Source organism: Tympanuchus pallidicinctus, unplaced genomic scaffold, assembly GCF_026119805.1.
Source record: "Tympanuchus pallidicinctus isolate F22 unplaced genomic scaffold, pur_lepc_1.0 scaffold22, whole genome shotgun sequence".
NCBI lineage: Eukaryota > Metazoa > Chordata > Aves > Galliformes > Phasianidae > Tympanuchus > Tympanuchus pallidicinctus.
In genome coordinates this window covers 35,927,488-35,946,559 of record NW_026294739.1, presented here as the reverse complement: position 1 = coordinate 35,946,559, position 19,072 = coordinate 35,927,488, and the positions used below count along the sequence as shown (strand labels likewise).

Below are 19,072 nucleotides of genomic sequence, written 5' to 3'. Positions count from 1 at the left end.
GCTTCTCTCAAGTTTTATGCTCCTAAAAATGGCACAGTAGAGGAAATCCTAACCCTACGTACATCAGCCTTTGTCAGATGAACAGAGATCCTGAATGAGGGTTGCTTTGGCGTTCTTTGTCTATCACCTATGACTAGAATAACAGTTTGCTTTGAGGTAAAGAGAAGAAATCTCCTTGAACTTCTTTTTCTGTTAATTATGAAATCAGCTATTGACTTATCTATCCTGATCTGCAGTATAATTCAACTGCAGTCTCCTATGCTGATTGATAGTTATTTATCCTATTATATTCTACAAACAAACCTCCTGGGTTCCAAATCCAATTATCACTGAACCTAAGTGGAGGGAAAAAAAAGGGGGAAGAGGGTAAAGAGGGTTTATCTCAACATTTCTTTATAGAGAAGTTCAAAGATACAATTCTGTAAACCCAAAGAACTGCTATATGTAAGAGTGCTTCACCACTGATTCGCCTGTTTATCAGACAGAAGATGACAGAGCTGCTGAAGAATGGCCATTTTCACAAACTTAGCCCAAAGACATGAGTGAAAATAACAGACAGGAAAATACAAGTGGAAATTGCAAGGATTATTGCAGGTTGTCCTCTTCTAGTTCATATTTCTGTTTGAGTTATCATTACAGCCCAGCTCAAAAAAAAGATCTGATTTTTAAGAGCACTAAATATGCTTAGGAAAATGCCTCATTTTATTATGATAAAGTTAATCATATATGTACGCGTATGCAAAACTGCAATCTAGTTGATAATATATACTATCTATTCTGATAGTTTTCCTTATGAAAATCATTTAACTTGTCAGTCTCCTCACTGGATAAACAGTAGATAAAAACAATAATTTTATTTGTCAAAGTCTGCCATTTTGATTCATATTCTTCCCAGTAATGTTGCCTATCGTAAATAATTTAAAAGCTCATATATATTCCAGAAAAAGATATAAACACTGGTAATAAGACACAAAAAAGAAACACTGTAAGTCATATTCTAAACTGTATTTAAGAAGCAAGGCAATATTATCAAAGGGAGCAGACTTCACATAGTTTAGGCAGAAGAACTAGGACACAAAAAATGGAGAGCAGCAAATCACAGCTTTTCCAGCTAGCAAGAAAACATTTTGCTACTTTCAGAACGTCCTGCACATGATGGAAAAGCCCTATCAAGTGTCCCAAGGGGGCTTACAGTTTTGCTTCAAACTGCTGCCAATAAATAAATAAGGTCCAATGTCCTTTACCATTTATGCATCTGTGAGTATACTGGCAGGGCTGAAATGGCAGTGAATAAGCCATTTCTTCTACTGTTCTTTACAGGAAGACAGAACTTCAGTCAAACAGTTTACAAGGATTTAGAAGAATTCTTCCAAATCTAAAAATATCTTTAAACACAACCTGATCAATTTAGAAAAATCACCTATAAGGCATCAAATGTCTGCAGTTAAAAGCCTTAATCATCTTCAGTAAGAGATTTTCATTCCTAGATAAAATGAATAGCTTGTCCTCAGACCTACCAGCTGAGCTACATAATACATAATAGATTTCCTTTTATACTGTTTTTCTATCTTGACTCTTAAATCTTCTAAACAGGAAAGTTCCTTTTGATATGCATGATGGATGTTTGGACAAAGCTCAGCAGGTTGCTGTCCATTAAATTTTGCATTTTTTATTTCTGCGACAGTACAGTTGTAAGGACAGTATACAAAGCAAACTTGAGTGCAGGCATCATTTTACACTCGTACTCAGCTCCTACTCTTATTATTCTTCCCTCACTATAACATTCCGTAACTGTTTTGCTCCTCTGCAGCATATCTGTGAGATTATTCATAGCATTTTCATTTAAATTCTTCCCAGATAAGAACAGTGAATCATAATTTGAGAGATTCTTTCATTAATTTGCTTTAAATTAATGTTTTATGTAAATGACTCAGAAAAAGGAATATTATCCAAAATTATATTACACTCTTTGAAAAAGAATTATTATCAATTTTCTTTCAAGAATATTACTTACTGCAAAGTTGTCTTCTTTGAAGATACAGAAACTATTTATCTGTTTTTTGCTTGTAGGGATAATTAATTCAGTTGTTTAGAAAAAGCTTTTCACATGTGTAAGAAGGGTATTCAATTCTTTGTTGTTTTTCCATTTTGATTATATTAAATAAGTTTTTTCCCTCACATTATGATACCTAACTTTATTTCCAGAACCAGTGTATTTGAAAGCAATGAAATCAACAGAACATCCTTTTCAATGAGATGAATTTATAAAGCTTTTTCAACATACTAGATGAATCTGTTTGATTGCCTCAATGTTCTTTAATTCAGAAAGAGATAATAGTAGTAGCATTTTCTCATTAAATTAGTCCTTGAGCTACTACTTTGTCAGTTTTGAATATTTCAAGTGTAAAAAGGGATAGATTTGGTTGTTGATATTTATGCAAGAGTAAAATATCTTTATTTGTAAAAGAAAAATCTTAATTAGCATAAATTTAGCTTTCACCAAAGCTTCTCTAATATTCAAAGGAATTCCTTTATATAGATACAGCAAGGCAGCTGAAAGACCAAAGTCATAAACATCTGTTTATAAAGATTAATGTTTTGCAGTGCACTGAGAAATTTGGTTGCTGGTGCTACACTGAGACACTGTCAGTAGTAAGAAAAAATGCATTCCATTACCCTTCTAAGCATGAGAGGGTATAAAGGTAGTAAAGCACTACAAGATCAATAAGAGAGTCAAGCAGCTTAATAAGTTGCCCAGAGAGTTCGTGCAGTCTGCCTTGGGTAATTCTGAAGACCCAGCTGGATAAAGACCCAAAAACCTCATCTCAGTTTAACATATCCAACAGTGCTTTGAGAAAAAGATTGGACTCGAGCTCACCTGAAGTCTCCTCCAATCTGAAATCTTGTTCTATGAAAACTCTTCATCTTTTTGTTTTTATATTTTAACAGTATTTCTCACAAAACTCTTTTATCTACTTGTTAAATAAAATGGTATCTTTAAAATTGTTAGAATTTGCCCTTGTCCTTTGATGCTATAGTCTACTGCATATCTATGTACAGTTCAGCTCTGCAGTAGCTGACATCAATCTTTGACATAGACACCTATGATCTCAAACTGCTGTGTTCTTTTCCTGATTACCACTGCCATTCCTTTAACACTAAACAAGTTAATTAACTTACTATCACTAGTCTGCAGTCAACATAATCTGTGGAACTTTTTAAGGTCTCAAAATTGTGAATGACTGAAAAACATTGCTCCAGAGAATTGCAGAAAAAAAACAAAAAGAAGTTATCATCTTTAGTGAGCTGCCAATTACAGATGAACTCTTAAGTCAAATTCCAGCTGTCTTTCGACATGTGAAATGAGGACACCAATCTTCTTCCAAACAAGTCATACAGTCTTCTGTAGTTAGACCATTATCCAGAGAGAGACAGGTTTATCAAAATTCTCTCTTGATGGGCTTGTCTTGGAGAAATTAGGATCAATTCTGTTGCAATGGGATAAGTCTTTTTAAGTAAAGACTCTTTTATCACAAAATCTTAATTTTATGTTTTACAAGAAGCATTAAGTCAGATGGGCATACAGTTAGCCTAGAAATGTACACAGAATTATAATTGAAGAAATTACTGATTAATGTTAGTTTGGAGAATTTCATTTAATCATCACTAGTTATACTCTGAGATCACTTCTAAATTGTTGTCAATGAAATTATCAAAGGTCATTTGCAGCAGATTATCTGTGCTTGGATAATTCTTTGTTCCCCTGGGAGCCTAAACATGATTTGATAGATTCCTAACAGGGCTGGAAGGGAACTCAAGAGGTCATTTCATCCATTCTCTGTCCCAGGGCAAGATCAAACATATCAATCTTGACAGATGTTTGTCTAGACTGTCTTTTTAAAAACTTCCAACTATGAGGAGGATTCTAAAACCTCCCCAGGCAGTCTATTGCAATGCACCACTATTATTACCTTTAAAAGGTTTTCCAGTAACTAATCTGAATGTCCTCACTGCAATACAAAGATAATGCTGCTTTCTGAATTACCATTGATATAGAAAATAAATTATTTCCTTTCTTTTACAGCCATTTCTTCAGAAGACTGATCAGAGATCCAGAAAATGCAACTAAATGTAAGGGCTATCCAAGACAAAACAATAAGAGATTTAAACATGTAAAAGTTCTAGTGATCCAAACTTTTCTATTTAACACTCAGGAACTAAAATTAGTCACAGTACTGCAGGTAAACAGCACAGTAGAAATATATTTTCCTGATTATTCATCTGTTCATACATTTCATGGCAATACTTTTGATAACTCATAGTAAACTTACAGTCCTTTGATGCAAACTACTACAAAGCCATTTGTTCCCTTTTTATATTCCTGCCTAATCATAATACCTTGAATATATGTTGGACCAGATACTTTTTTCTTCCAGACAATATTTAGCGAGACAATTTTGAAATCTTTCTTGTGCCTACTGTTTATAATCATCCTTCAGACAGCAAACATCTGCTCAGTCGCTTAATGCCTTGCACTTATTGAGGAAGGTTGAACCAAGGTATCTTTAGGTTTCTCAGAAGTTTCTCCTTAAATTATTCTAGAAATATCCTTTCTTGGATCCTCTTCCATTTAATACGTTGGTAATGTCTCATGACTTCAACATGATTGTTACTTGATTATCTACTCAGAAGCCACGCAGGCAATTGTTAATTCCTTGCTGACACAGGCTCACTCCCTTCGAAGTAAGTGGCAGTGAAATCAGGAACTTGACTCTTAAAAATCCAAAGTTACATCCCTGAAGTAACAATCTACCAACGAGCTACCTGTTCTATTTCTTCCAGGAATATACATTATCCAGGACAAAACAGATACTTACTGTAATCGATTACACTGAAAACCTTCAATTTTATCAACAGACATCCAGAAAGGCATGACAAGAGTTAAACGGTGAAAGCTAAAAAGAATTGGTTCAGTTTTGTTCTTTGTTTTTCAGAAAGTTTGATAATTAGTGTAGGGGCACAATGGGTGCGGAATTCATTTCTCAGTATCACACTCAAAAGCAAGCTGAATTCCTCTCTGTGCAAAACCAACCTCAAGCTACCTTGACAACAAGATACCAATAACCCTGTAATTTCAATTGTTCACTCTTTTTTTTTTATTATTTGTACTGCATCTCGGTGAAGTCTCATCTTCCCAGCCCAGTGCCATAGGCTAATAGTCTGTAACAAAACTCACCCTCAAAAAATGTCAGATGTAATGAAAAACAACTTCACAGATGAGAAAGTTGGCCTTCACTAAATCCTAAGGGCCCTAACTCCCAGATTCTGCAGGTTCTTCTCTTTCATTCTCCAGCCCATATTAAAAATGTTTGTGAAATTGAAAAATTCCTGCTTCTTTCTACTGAATCACTCATTACCCATCAAAGTATAACAGATTTTCAAAGAATGAAAATTCTATTGTCAGTTGAGGAAAAAAAAAATCCCCAGCAACAGAACCCAAAAACTGACCACAAGCCTTAATAATCTGCTGAGGAATACTGTACAGAATTAGTAGAAGGAGATTCAATCTGCCAGCCTGAATGGTTTGCCTTCTTATATGACACTGTTATACAATAGTGAAGGAAGTATAAAATACTACAGAACTGATTCTGTAACATTTTAGGCTGGTATAAATTAATTCCAAGGCACAAGGCCTTTAATTCTGTAAAGATCTGATGACCATTAGGAACCACAATGAAAGACTAAAAATGGAAAGAGGTGGGAAAGCTATCAAGTGACATAAGATCACACTCGCTTTAATTTTAAATGTCTATTGGTGTGTATTTGGACAGTACTGGCAACAAATATATAAGCAAATCTTAATATGTTAAATTAGGAAAAACAGGACTAATATTACAGAGCCGTCCATTAATTTCTTACCACAACTAACAAAGGCAGTATTTGTATCCATTTGACTCTGAACTTCACCACCAGTGCCCAATAAATAATGTCCAAGTCAGAAACAAATACTCTGATTGAATTCTGATGATTTGACTTGATAATCACCGGACCTCAATAAATACAAAATGAAGTTAACGCATTGCATCTAACCGATTTTTAGATGCTGAAGACCACATACAACTAATGCTGATCAGATTCAAACAAGCATCCTGGAAGCAGAGGTCAAAACACTAGCTCTTAGTTCAGAACTGATGTGAAATGGTGCCACTTACGAGAAGAACAGAGAAACTACCAACAGTATCACTGTATCTTTCTTAATGTATGGGAGTTGCCTCTTTTCTTTGGTATTAACCAACTGGTATAACTCTTTGATAAAAAAATATCACTGTAAAAGTGTATTAGCTTAGAGGCAGTTCTTTATGAAATGCTCAACCAACATCTCATTGATTTATGCCATAGTGTAACACAATGTACCATCTTTATTGAATAAATAATATAACACTGCTATGAATGTGAAGATTTTCCATGTTACATTTTCTATTTTGGCAGTTTGTTAAAGGTCAAGTCAATGCTTTATGCTGACTTTAGACCTCACCAAAAGACTTTTCAAAGCATTGCAGAGCTAAATCCACTGAATCTCACACATGGAGCAGTGAGTTAATTTTACAAGCCACATGGCACACAGCCAAGATCAGCTTTTGCCACTCTGAATGAAAAAATCCACATGTGCTTTTAGACCTTTTAAGAATTTCTTAAAATCTAAAAATAATATTTTCTATTCATAGTTTTTGTATGTGTATGTTTTTGTATGCTCTCACCTGAAGCAAAATGAATGGCTTGAGTCTGTAGAGCTCAACACTTTAAATGTTACATAACTCTGAAATCTCACATACGTAAGGCAAGCTAGTCATTTCTGAGTACCTCATCCTTATTTTGGTATTATGTAGGAGCAGAACAATTCTGAAATTGAGTTGTATCTACCTATCTTGTAAGCTTGAAACTACCTCCAGTATCTCTTTAGATAGTCTTAGAAGCATAAAATGCCTCCAATAATACATGCAACAATTTTTATTAAGAGTAAAAAAAAATAGATCTCAGAAGGTCATTCTGGGTTTCAATAGGAGATTATTTAATATATTTTATTAGCTAAGATGTGGGTCTGCCACTGCTGCATACAGCATTTGAGATGTCATTCAAAAATGATATAATTGCTCCTATCTAAGTATTTGGAATATTTGGGTCTGTGATTAAATACCAAGTCCTAATTCTTACAGTCTTTTATCCACTATGTATGTAGAGAACTATGTAGAGAACTTTCATTTTCATTTCAGTTCAATAAATTATTTTCTGTATACAATCTAAAAAATAAAATTAAGGAAAAAATCATGCTAATTTGCTCTTGGCTTTTTCCCTGTCTAGCCTAAACACTGAAAATGTCAAGTTTGCTCACTAATTAAACATGTCTGTCTTAGACTGCACTTGTATCTTTCATCATAATGGTGCAGAGTCCCAGGGAGACATTATACATTCATGTTTTCAAATATAAGATGTAAAAAAATACAAATATAAATTTAATGGAGCAATCTCTTAATGAGATAAGCAATTATGGCATGGGAGAAATGAAGGAATTAGCCTCCTGAAAAGTTCTCAGTATTTATGGGCCTGGGGCTTCAGAGTCTGGTTAAAACACATTTTTTACAATCCTCTAAAAAGAAGACGAAGGAAATGTGAGTTATTTGTGGAAGTCAGGGAAAATACACTAAAAAATGAAGTGCTAAACTGCACAGTGTGCATGAAATTTATAATATAAATCACAAATACGGCATTTGCAAGACTGGGATTGAAATTGTAAAGGAAAAGATTTCTTACTGTATTTTGGCTCATCTGCATCCACTTAGAAACCATACTAAAACAACAAACAAGTAACAAAACTAACAAAATCTGCTAACCATAAAGACATGCATTAACAATCCAAAACTGTAGCAAAAGAAGCATTTTCTAACAATCGAGTTCTAACAGTGGCTGAAGCTTCCCGCTGCTCAAGCAACTAAGTGCTGTCCTACTGGAATTCTTTTACTGATTATGTTTTTTTTTTTTTTTTTTTTTCTAATTTCTTCGAGAAAAGACAAATTGAACTTTCAGTTTTAGAATAATCAGTGAGGTTCTGCTTTATAAATAAGTCCCAAAAGTTTGGTATTCCAATACAGAATAGAAATTAAGTTTCAGAACCTTGAAAGCAGAGTTATGTAATTACAAGGTGACATACAGCCAGATTATTAATATTACAGAAAAACAAAGAATTTTGCAAGGAGTCATGAGAGGCAACACAGGAGACAATTATGTCCCATATTCATAGAGACTTTTGGAATTAAGCTTGATTTTGATCTTGTTTATACAGTCTGTTCCACCTGATTTCATAGCAGCGAACCAGTGGAACACGTTGCCCACATTGGTGGTGAATGCCCCTTCCCTGGACACATAAAAGGCCAAGCTGGATGGGGCTTTGAGAAACCTAGTCGAGCTGTAGGTGTTCCCATTCATCACAGAGTAGTTGAACTAGAAAACTTTTACAGCTTCCTTCCAATTCAAACAATTCCATGATGATTTTATGAAATATAAATGGATCTTAGTGGGATTGGAATAATGTGCTTGATTTTAGAAACACAGTAAACTATCAGAAATGGAGACCTATTTTCCTATGCACCAGATAACATACAGACCAAGAAGTTGCCATTTTTGCTTTGTTTGCTGTGTTAGAGGGACAATGATGTAAACACTTCACAAGAACTATTTACAGTGGCAAAGTAATTCTGAATTAATTAGTAGGATATTTAATTGAACCATATAGGCAGAAGAATAAATACCTCTTTGGTTGTATTCCCTGGGGTTTCCTGACAGTTCATTAATGCAAAGGTGCAATCTGCAAGGAAATATAATACATTCTGTTTCAGTATCTTGTCATATCAACTGCTTCTGTTTTCATAAACAGAAAGTTGGCTGCATTTTTCTAAACACATAGCTAAATGTGGAAGCTGCTAAAATAATCTCTTCCAACACAACAAAGCTTTTGTTGATCAATTCCACTGACACTGAAGAAAATCAATAGGGAAGCTTTTCAGAAATCACCAAAATTCCGTTTTCAGAAAGAATTTGTGCACTTAGAGGATTGCATTTCAGTGCAAGTTATTGGGACAACAGCTCCTAAAACACACATGCTTTTCAAGAGCATATGTTCATGTCTTCCTCTCGGCCTTTCAAAAATATTTACCTTTTGAAGCAAAATTTAGAATGCTTACTTAGGCTGGGAGAGAATTCAGTAGTCCTGACATTTTTTTTTTTCTTTTATGCTACCACTGAAGGAAATGAAACTCTAAAGGAAGCAACCAAGCAATGGTAATGGTACTATTGCTCCTCCAACCATCAACAAAATCTACTCTACCATTTTATCCTATAATATGGATTCCTCAGATTCCACTGGAAAACAAAACAAAACCACCACCCACATTAGCAGAAGGTTAGCAAAATTGGCAGAAACACTAGCTTGTTCTATGCGTTCAAGTACAGGTCTGTTTGAAAGCAACACAGAACTCAACACTAATTTCTTGGGTCATGATTTCACCTACCAGATCTTATGAACATTCCCTCTGCTCAAAACAAATGTTTCCCCCTGAAGCATGCAGGCATATATACCCGTGTAACCATGTTCAAGTAGTTCTAGGTAACTAGAGTTTTCAGGTCAAATATATTCTTCAATCTTTCCTACAATCTGCATCTCTGGCAAAAGTTGCACAGCCAACACAAAAAACATAAAGACAAGATTTTTTTTATAAGCAGACAATTTAAAAGTAAAAAATAATTTCATATCCAAGAGTCAAAAGCACGAAGTGAACAAGATAAAGAATTGCAGAGTTCCCACTCCTCTCTAAGTAGAGATTATTGGTTTAAACAAACAAAACAGATATGACAGACAGAATGGGGTTTACCACAAACGTGCATTTTAACAGCATGCAAAATGGACACATTTCTTATTTATAGATAGTTAAAGCAATTTTGATTGAACTGTACTGTTTAAACGCTTTTGATAAATTGCATTTGAAACATGATTCCTTTAGTTTCATACTACAAGAAATTAAAACAGGCATTCAAGAGTAGTAGCAGAAATCTTATACAAAATATAATGACTTTTCAGGCAAAGCTAGGTCCACTGTCTGCACTGTACTTGCCAAAAATTATCCCTTTGGAAACTACATACATTCTGACCAGGAATAAAACTATTTGGCATACAACGTATGATGTGGGTATTACAGTATTTTTTTCAGTAGAGCTCCTCTAATTTGGATTGTTGCTAAGTATTAACCCATGAACATCATCTTCAATAATACTTTTTTACCCAAGAAAAACTATTTCGTTTCTCCCTTTCTCTTTTCCCTTCTTTAAATCTCCTTGACTTGGTTTAATGAAGAATCACCTACCAGATCAGCACACAGCACCAGATAGTAATTTCACATTTTTCCAAATCATCTCATATTTATTCTACAATTCACTGCAGTTTTGCTCCTGTAGATTCACTGACGGTTTCTGATTGTGATAATTAAACTACTCCTTAATCCCTGTTTCTGACAGCGGCCTCATCTTCACCACCTTCTTCATAAACTCACACTTAATTTTTCCTCCCAAACTGAGCATCTCTGAGATCAGCAAGGCTGTTGTCCAAATTCTCACAGTGCTTTAATCGTGATCATGTGGTTAGCCATTGAAGCTACCCTTTCAGAGCTCTACCTATTCAGTTCATTTTCTTTCAAATCCTTTCCAGAGTGGCTTACCTCATGCTGACATGCAACACTAAAGAAATTGTTCAGTAATTCGTACATTCCTTCCAGCCACCTTTCTTTTGTACTGTGTCAATCTCACACAATTGCTAGGTCACTGTCCAGTTTCTCACCCTGCATCCAAATTCATTCTGAGTTCTGCAAGCGTATCATTCATATCTGAAAGGATTATTTTTGACACTTTCAGTGGGAGATGTTACTTCAGATTTTCATGGAGATGATTTTCTTTCACCTGCACAATGAATATTATTTAACTATGTTTTATGCCCTTCAAAGTATTTTTCCTTGCATGAATCACATGCTTGTCTTCTCTCAGGACTTCTCTAGTTTCTGATTTAATAACCTTGGCTGGCAGTGCAAAATCTCCTATCAATAATATTCTTCAGACATTCTCTCCTGAAATATTACTTCTAATTCTATCTTGCTCTCTTGATTTCATATGTTCAATTCCAGGTTTATTTAGTTTTTTTCTTTGGACTTCATTTCCATCCCTGATAATCAGAATCACTTTGAGAATCATCTTCTTTCTTGATCCAGTTCCTCACTGCCTACATTCTCATCTATGCCTATGAGAGTTACCGTAGCAACTTAACAATAAGCTCTTGCCCCTCTTTAGCATCAGCAGTGCTCAGAAATTAAAACTGTCATCAGCTGTATCTGTTCTGATAGTATTTGAGTAAAATTTCCGTGAAACTTGGACTCCTTCATTTTCAATTCAAAACACATAATATGTATTTTGCTCCAAAAGTTATGCCTCCTATTTATTTTTATGGAAACTACAACAGACACAAACAGCAGAACAACACTTTAATAGAGCACATTCTCAGATACAAAACACTATTTTTTCAACATAGTCACCACCATTAGCTATGCATTTTTGCTAGCAATGAACAAGAGCCTGCATGCTGTACTTGTAAAGGTTTGCAGCAGAGGAGGTGACCCACTGTTGCTGTCACCACTGCTGAAACGCAGCACCCACTGCCTCACTGTGCTCACATCCAAAGTTTGGTCTCTACAAACATTCAGCAAGCGTTGATGAATGTCAGTGGGCGCCATTTTTTCCACATGGAGGAACTCAATGACACACCTTTGCTTCACAGGCATTCCCATGTCAGATGCCATTCTGTCAGACTGCCCTGCAGCTGCCATCTCACACAGCAACAAAATGTAATGGAGTACTGGTGGGAAGGTTCAATCTTTACTGCCTTACCACCAGTATCAGCCTCTGATGTTCTGATATAATAAAACAGGAGGCATTACTTTCAGAACTGTCCTCATAGTTGGATAGTCTCTAGACAGGTTTGTTTAAAGAAGCAGTAGTGTTTTAGTATTGACAAGATAAAGCTTTATAGTATTCTATTGCTGCAATAAACTTGTAAACATTAAACAATGAGCATGATGTGCCTGAGCTACTTGCAAGTAGATTTAGGTCAGCTACTTTATGATACCTGACTCAGCTACTTCTGATGAACTGACCAGACAGAATGCCCACACTGCGAGGAGAGCGCTTTCAGTAGACTGAGCAGAGTAAGTAGACACAGACTGATCTTTCCCTTCCCAATCTCTGTGTCACTAACCTAGTTTGAAGTGATGTGACAGCACTGGAGAAAAACTAAAACCTGAATAAGAATTTTGTCTTTTTTCTTGCATCTCAGTGTGATTCAAACCAGCAGATATATTATGCCTAGGTGTAACTGTATTTATGTAAGATACATAAAACACACTGAAAACACACTGGAAATGGAAATGGACAGTTAGAAAATATTTCATACAGGATACTGTCTTAAAAAAAAAACAAACAAACAAAAAAAAAAACACCCACAAAAACAAATTTAAAAAAAAAAACAACAAACCTTTTCATCAGCTAACGAGGGTTGAAACAGCTTTTAGATGTATTATTTCATCTTAGAAGTGATGTAAAATTGCACAACAGTGAGAGATAGAAAATTAAGTGCAAGAAAATGACATGAACAGTTGGCACAGTTGATTTATCTTAAAAAAGAAAAATCAATACATGTTTTATATTTAAGTTATATACCCACTGATGTAGATGGGTTGTTTTCGTTTTATAATGAGATTGCAAAGTCAAAGTCTATTCTTAGAAGAGATTAGAATCCTTTTCTAACACATTTTTAGGCACCGACAAGCAGAAATCACCAGTACCAAAAAATGCAAAACACCAGTACTATCTTATCAAAGTTCTCTTCCCTATCCCATCAACAGGTATTTTATTTCATACACTGAGCAATTCATCATGAATTAGACCTCAGGGCAGATTTAAAAAAAATATTTAGGCACCCACCACTTCTTCATGTGTGTTTTCATATAGCCATCTAGTAAATAATTTTCTTTACATAACAATTTTCTCCTGTGTGAAGTTACAGGAACCATTCTGTAGAACTTAGAATACTAAAAACCCCTGTAAAATTTGATTAAGCAGCAGCTTTTTGGAACTAAAGCCTTTCTTTACACAGACATATTAAGATGCTGTAAAGTTCTAACTAAAGTGTATGTATACATGATATATATACTCCATTTATAGTATATACAGACCATTCATCAGCTACGCTACCAAACCTAATTAAATGGCCTTGTTTGCATTTACGTAAAGAAATACGTTTTTGTGGTGCTTTTTCTTTGTTTCCCAAAGGAAAAGTAAGAATAATACTGTTTGTTAACCAGATTAGAAAGAGATGAAAAAGAAGTACCTTGGATAATTTGAATAAAACATATCTAAAACTTTACTATTGAAAAGCAAAGGAAAAAAAACTTGTTCAATTGAATTATCAAGAAGTTACCTTCTTGATTACCTTCAAAAATGACAATTACAAACAATTAAACTATTGAGAAGAAATATACAAATTATTGCACAGGGCTATAGAGATATAGGCATGCAGCGTGCTGCAAATTAAAGTCGTTTATTAAGTACAACTGGAAACAATATGTAAGAACAACTGCTTAGTCAACAAAAATGAGTCAAATTTTTTGTTGGGGATAAAAGAATTCAATGGGATAGTTTGCAGTGTGTTAACCAAGTATTTGCTGTTGTCAAAATAGAAAATAATACAAATATGACCTAAACACAGCCACTAAATTCATCGTCCTGAACACTCTTAACTACTTCATCTGCAAGGATAAATGAGGACACAGCCAAGAACCCCACTGCGTGGATATACAGAGTTCCCTCCACACTTCTCTGTTCTCTGTCATTATTAAAAAGGTCAATTACTTATGTTAATGATGGGAAAGAAAGTGCTTTAGACAGATCAACGATCTGACAGACATTTGAGGGAGAAAAATAAGTTAGCGAATAGTTCAGAGAAGGAAACTGTAGCTGAAGGATATCCTTTCACATGAAGGATATTGCATTAGGGTTTCTGATATACATCCGGAAGACTTCCATAAAGTCTGCAGCTGCTAAGAAGGTCATCTGAAATTAGGTATAGTTAAACTTGAGAGTTATTTATGTGCAATATGAATGGTTATCAAGAGAGTTGTATCTCACAAAAGAGCGATAGGATACTATTTTCCTTCCCCTGGTACAATTAATACTTATCTGGTAACTAGGTAAGACATTCATAGGTTGGTCAAAAGAAAGGCCTACAAAAAATAAATTCTTTCGGATCAGTGGTAATGTAAAGGAAGCTCTACCACCTCCTTTGGGTTTGCTTTGCCCATTTCACTTCCAGTTTTGGAGGTAACTCCTCTTTTCTTCTTTAGTTGGGCTGACAAAGTGGTTTATGCGCTACTTTAAGTGGTGAGCAGAGCCAGAGACCCATTGAGAAAACAAGGCAGGCAGCAGCAGAGGCTTCACAGATGAAAGGGCAGTCCCACCATTCCTGAGCAAGACAAGCAGAGCAGATCTGGAAAGGGAACCAGGCTTAACCCAGAGTTCAGATCACTAGATAGAGTGATCTGAGAATCAAGCCCCTCGAACAGAGTTTGGACCAGGGCAGGACAGAAGCATGTCTGCCCCATAGCTCAGCCAGGATGACCCTCAGGAGCACTGCTCAGTTGGCTCTCCTTGCAGACACAGTGGTACAGTTAGTCCTAGTTTCATGATTTTTGTTATTGGACATAACTACAGCAGGTTCCCAGCGCCGGCAGCTAAGCCATCATGTGGAAGGGAAGTGTTCTGGGTCCTGACACCAAACCTCAACACTAATCTGTCAAACGAGAGGTATGATGCAAGATCACTTCAGATGAATGGTGGAGTACTAACAGACTAGTAGTTGGAAGGTTTAAGAAATGGAAAAAATCTCAGTCCTCCTATACAAAATGGAAATTTTCACACTAATGCTTTTGAGAATAATGTCTAATCTTTTAAAAAATCCACACTTTGTCTCATTTTTGTGGTGCTGATAAATGCACAGGTGTACAATAATAATAATATGTATTGCTATATCACATAAGAGAATTCCTAATGGAAAGTAAAGCTAAAATCCAATATTACAATTATTACAAAATTACCCAGACCCAATATTACAAAGGAGAAAAGATCATATAAGTCATTTGTTATGCTACAACAATCATTCTCTGCTTTCCCTTGCCATTAAATTCTTCTCAATTCTAAAACAACTCTGAAGAGGTGGATATCTATTGAGAACTTAAGTGGAATTATATATAGCGTGTTTTGTTTCTTTGTTAAAAAAAAAAAAAAAAGAATACACTTTACAATATAAACAATAAATTTGAAGCTTCAAATTCTGCATTATCTTTTACTGGCATTTCTTATCATTGCAAGGGTAACACAGGTAATTCTAAATAATGAGTGGTATGGTGGTTATCACGGTTAAGCTCTGTAGTGTTTTTATATTGAATGGTAAATGCTTAAATATTTGCAACTAATCCAACAAGTAGACTCAGCAGGAATGAATCAGCCATAAAGATGCAGGTCTCTTTCTCCTCTATTTATTTTGCTCTTATAACCAAATTTTCTCTTTCACAAGTGCTGTAATTTTCCTCTGCATTTTTGAAGAGGAGGTTTATTCTTATCTCTAAAAAGAAACATGATACTCAAGATTATAGCCTGCCGATAAACCCAGACTTCAGCTAGAGCTGAGAGGTTTCTCACACATCTCACTTCATTACTAGATGAATGCTTACTTGATTTCAGGCATTCATTATGATTTAGTTTATTTGACCTCCACAAATAACATGCCAAAGCAGTAGACAAATGTCTTTCGAATTAAATCTAATCAGTTCTATTTACAGATGTCATTGCACTGAAATACACATCTTCTGAATACGATAATTCATGAATTTTAAGATCAGCAAAGATATCTTGTCAAGCAAATTGAAGTAATTTAGTTATTCGAATAAATAATGGATACAAACCAGACATTCCAAATTCAACAGTAAAATATTACTAGAACATTTTTGTGTTGCTCTTTAGCTGTGCCAACATGTAGGTGATAAACTGGAAGTAACATTTACCTCCGCACAGGTCATAAATGCTTAGGAACTCAACCCACTTACTTTGGTGCATATATATGAATTTAGCTGCTTTACTTTAGACACATAATAGCTGCTTTGAATCACTCAAAACAAGAGCTGGATACTGCATTAAAATGCATTAAAATAATTTCCTAACCAAATTAAGCATAAAAACAAGTGTTACATTTTCAAAACAGTTTATCCACAAAAATACATTTTATTTTAAGGCAAACATTTATAGTCCTGGGGGATACATGGACTCTAGCATCTGATAATGTTTCATGAAGATGATGAATTAATGATATGACACATTACTCAGATTAAGGACTGGGCCTTCAAATTGCTAGGGCTGCTCCTTTGCAATTGCCTAATTGTCAGGTATGTTTTCAGGTTCATGTAACAGAACAAATTATATTTTGCCAAATACTACATTTCCATTACATTAGGCAATATTTATGCTACATTTTTTTATTGCATATCTGCCTTCATCATAGAACTGAAAGCTGTTTTTTTTGTTTGGTTGGTTGATTGGTTGGTTGGTTGTTTTTTTTGCAATGCCCTGCCTCTGCTGCCTAGATTGATTTGTGAAAGGAGATGGCTTGGCAATAAAAGGAGGGGAAGATACTTTTCAAACCTGTCATGGGCATTTCTATGTATTCTGTGGTATTTGAATGGTATGTCCTTTCTGACAAAAAGGCTATTGCCTGCTGTGAAATAGATCAATGGGTGATATTGTGCAGTGATTGCTATTTGTTTAAGAGAAATCTCCCTGACTGACCCACTTCCTGTAATGCATAAAAAATAAATGACAGAAGTAATATTTTTGTTCTTGTTTCACTTTCATTCATCTTATTTGATCAGCACTGAACAAAACTGACATCTCATCAAACCCTAAAGTGTATTTCTACACTGGGTTCATCAGAGGTTGGCATTTAAAACACAGACATTGCAGGAACAAATGTATTTGCTAGCTCTGTCCATCGATGTAAACCTGACCTTTATCCCGTAGATTTATTGACACTGTGCTGCTTTGTATCATATTTCATTACTATGTGGAAAACCAGGAAAGTCCTTCCTGTAAAACCACTTTTGATTCTCATCTACAAATTTTTGCATCTACGGTAGATTATCTAAAGACCAAGAAAACCTTAATGTGTCTCATGCTTATTTAAAACAAAGTGATTACCTACACGTTTAAAAATGGCCGTGCATTGCTCAGTTGTACCAGTCCATAAGGATGTTATGCAAGAACAACAACATTGCTGAGGGGCATTTTTCTATGGTCTCTTCTACCTCTCCCCGGACCAAACATACTGCAATTTCTAGGAAAGAAGAATCTAATACTAAAAATGTTTCAATTAGGTTTTATAGGTTCAAAATAATCAGATAAATTTCATGCACAAAACATGATCTATACTCAAATACCACGCTGCTAAAAGAATAATGGATGTGCCTTGCTGTTACGCAGTATGCTTCTACTTTGTTCCTACAGTCACCTAGGAGATATGTAAGCTCTTCCATACACAGGATATTCTCAAGCAACATCTGATTGATAAATAGCCATTTTAACTATAGATAACAGCTCTGTGACTAAATATTTTGTTCTGTGTGCGGAAATTTTAATGAGAACAAATAAAAATTAACAAAGCTAAATCTGATCATGCTGAAACAACACATTTTCCTAACTAATTGGCTAAATAATGGTTTGCATTTCTGCAGTATGTTCTCTTCCTAAATCCCCTGGAAGCTTTCCAACAAGCCAGAACACAGAAGCACCATGCTGGTGATCCCTATGTGAATCACATCTGTGTTGTCGTTTTCAGCCTCCTAGGCTTGAACATATTGAAACAGTCAATGCTTGGCTGTAAAGCAAATAGGCTGTTTTCCCTAAAAAAGAAAAATCTATTACTTGTGCTAGATTCTCAAATCCTAATATTTACTCTTGTCTGAATGATGGGTAATTGAGCACTAACATAAACTATCTACACATTTCCTTCAAAATGATTGTTTCTCTTCTTAAGAAGAATTGGAAAGCAAATCATTCTTTCATTCTCGTATTAATTGAGGATGAAAGATTGGAGCTAAGTCCTTGAAGTCAGGGGAAAGACATAGGGCAGGTGGCAGGAAAGAGGAGGAGGAGCATTTCCACTTGTCTGCTTAATCTCTGAATCTGCACTGACATCAGTATCTGAGGTAGCTGTCTGAGGGGAGATCTCTATGCCATTGGAAATAAATAAGCATTTCCAGAGGACAGGCCATCTGAGATATCTTTAACATCTTCCTTTGGGATCTGACAAACTGATGCACTCCAAATGAGCTTCAGGTGAAGAATCTCACTGGGGCTTTGAATTTCCTGTTATATGAATTTTTGGGATTTAAAACAAAGTTTTTCAAGGGGAAATTTTACAAAATAACAGAAGCAGGAAAGAAGCAGATTTATGACAGAAAGATGTAAATTCCTCAGTTACTACGTTCCTCTAAAACATGAAGATAATTTTCAGCATATATAATTCAGAGTTACTGATTTTATTCCCCTTCATTAATGTTGCCATGCTTTTTGTTTGGCAAATACTATGTGAAGTAAGAATCACCTTCAGAATTAATAACATTTAACTGATTTAATGGAAAACAAACATAAAGGACAACTCTAGCAGTTCTTACAGAGCCCCCCATCTAGTAGGAGCAAAATGGAAGTGCATCCAGTTTTATGAAACCATACTTATCGGCTTGAGATCGTCAGCTTTAAACTGTTCTTTGATATCTAAATGTATTGGTTATGTCCCTTGAGATTTTTTTTAATTTTTTAATCCTAAAAGGAGAATTTTATTTTGCCTCTAAATACTGCTATGCTTTGGAAAATTCAGAAC

At 35.1% G+C, this 19,072-nt stretch overlaps 1 long non-coding RNA gene across 3 annotated transcripts in view; it reads right to left on the bottom strand.

Annotated features, from left to right (window-relative positions):
* LOC128082113 (uncharacterized) overlaps positions 1-19,072 on the bottom strand; it is a 124,450-nt gene that overhangs the window by 50,374 nt on the left and 55,004 nt on the right. For all 3 annotated transcript variants that reach the window (XR_008207551.1, XR_008207550.1, XR_008207549.1), the window contains one exon: positions 8,805-8,860. This is a non-coding gene — a long non-coding RNA (uncharacterized LOC128082113). The remainder of the gene's footprint in view (positions 1-8,804; positions 8,861-19,072) is intronic.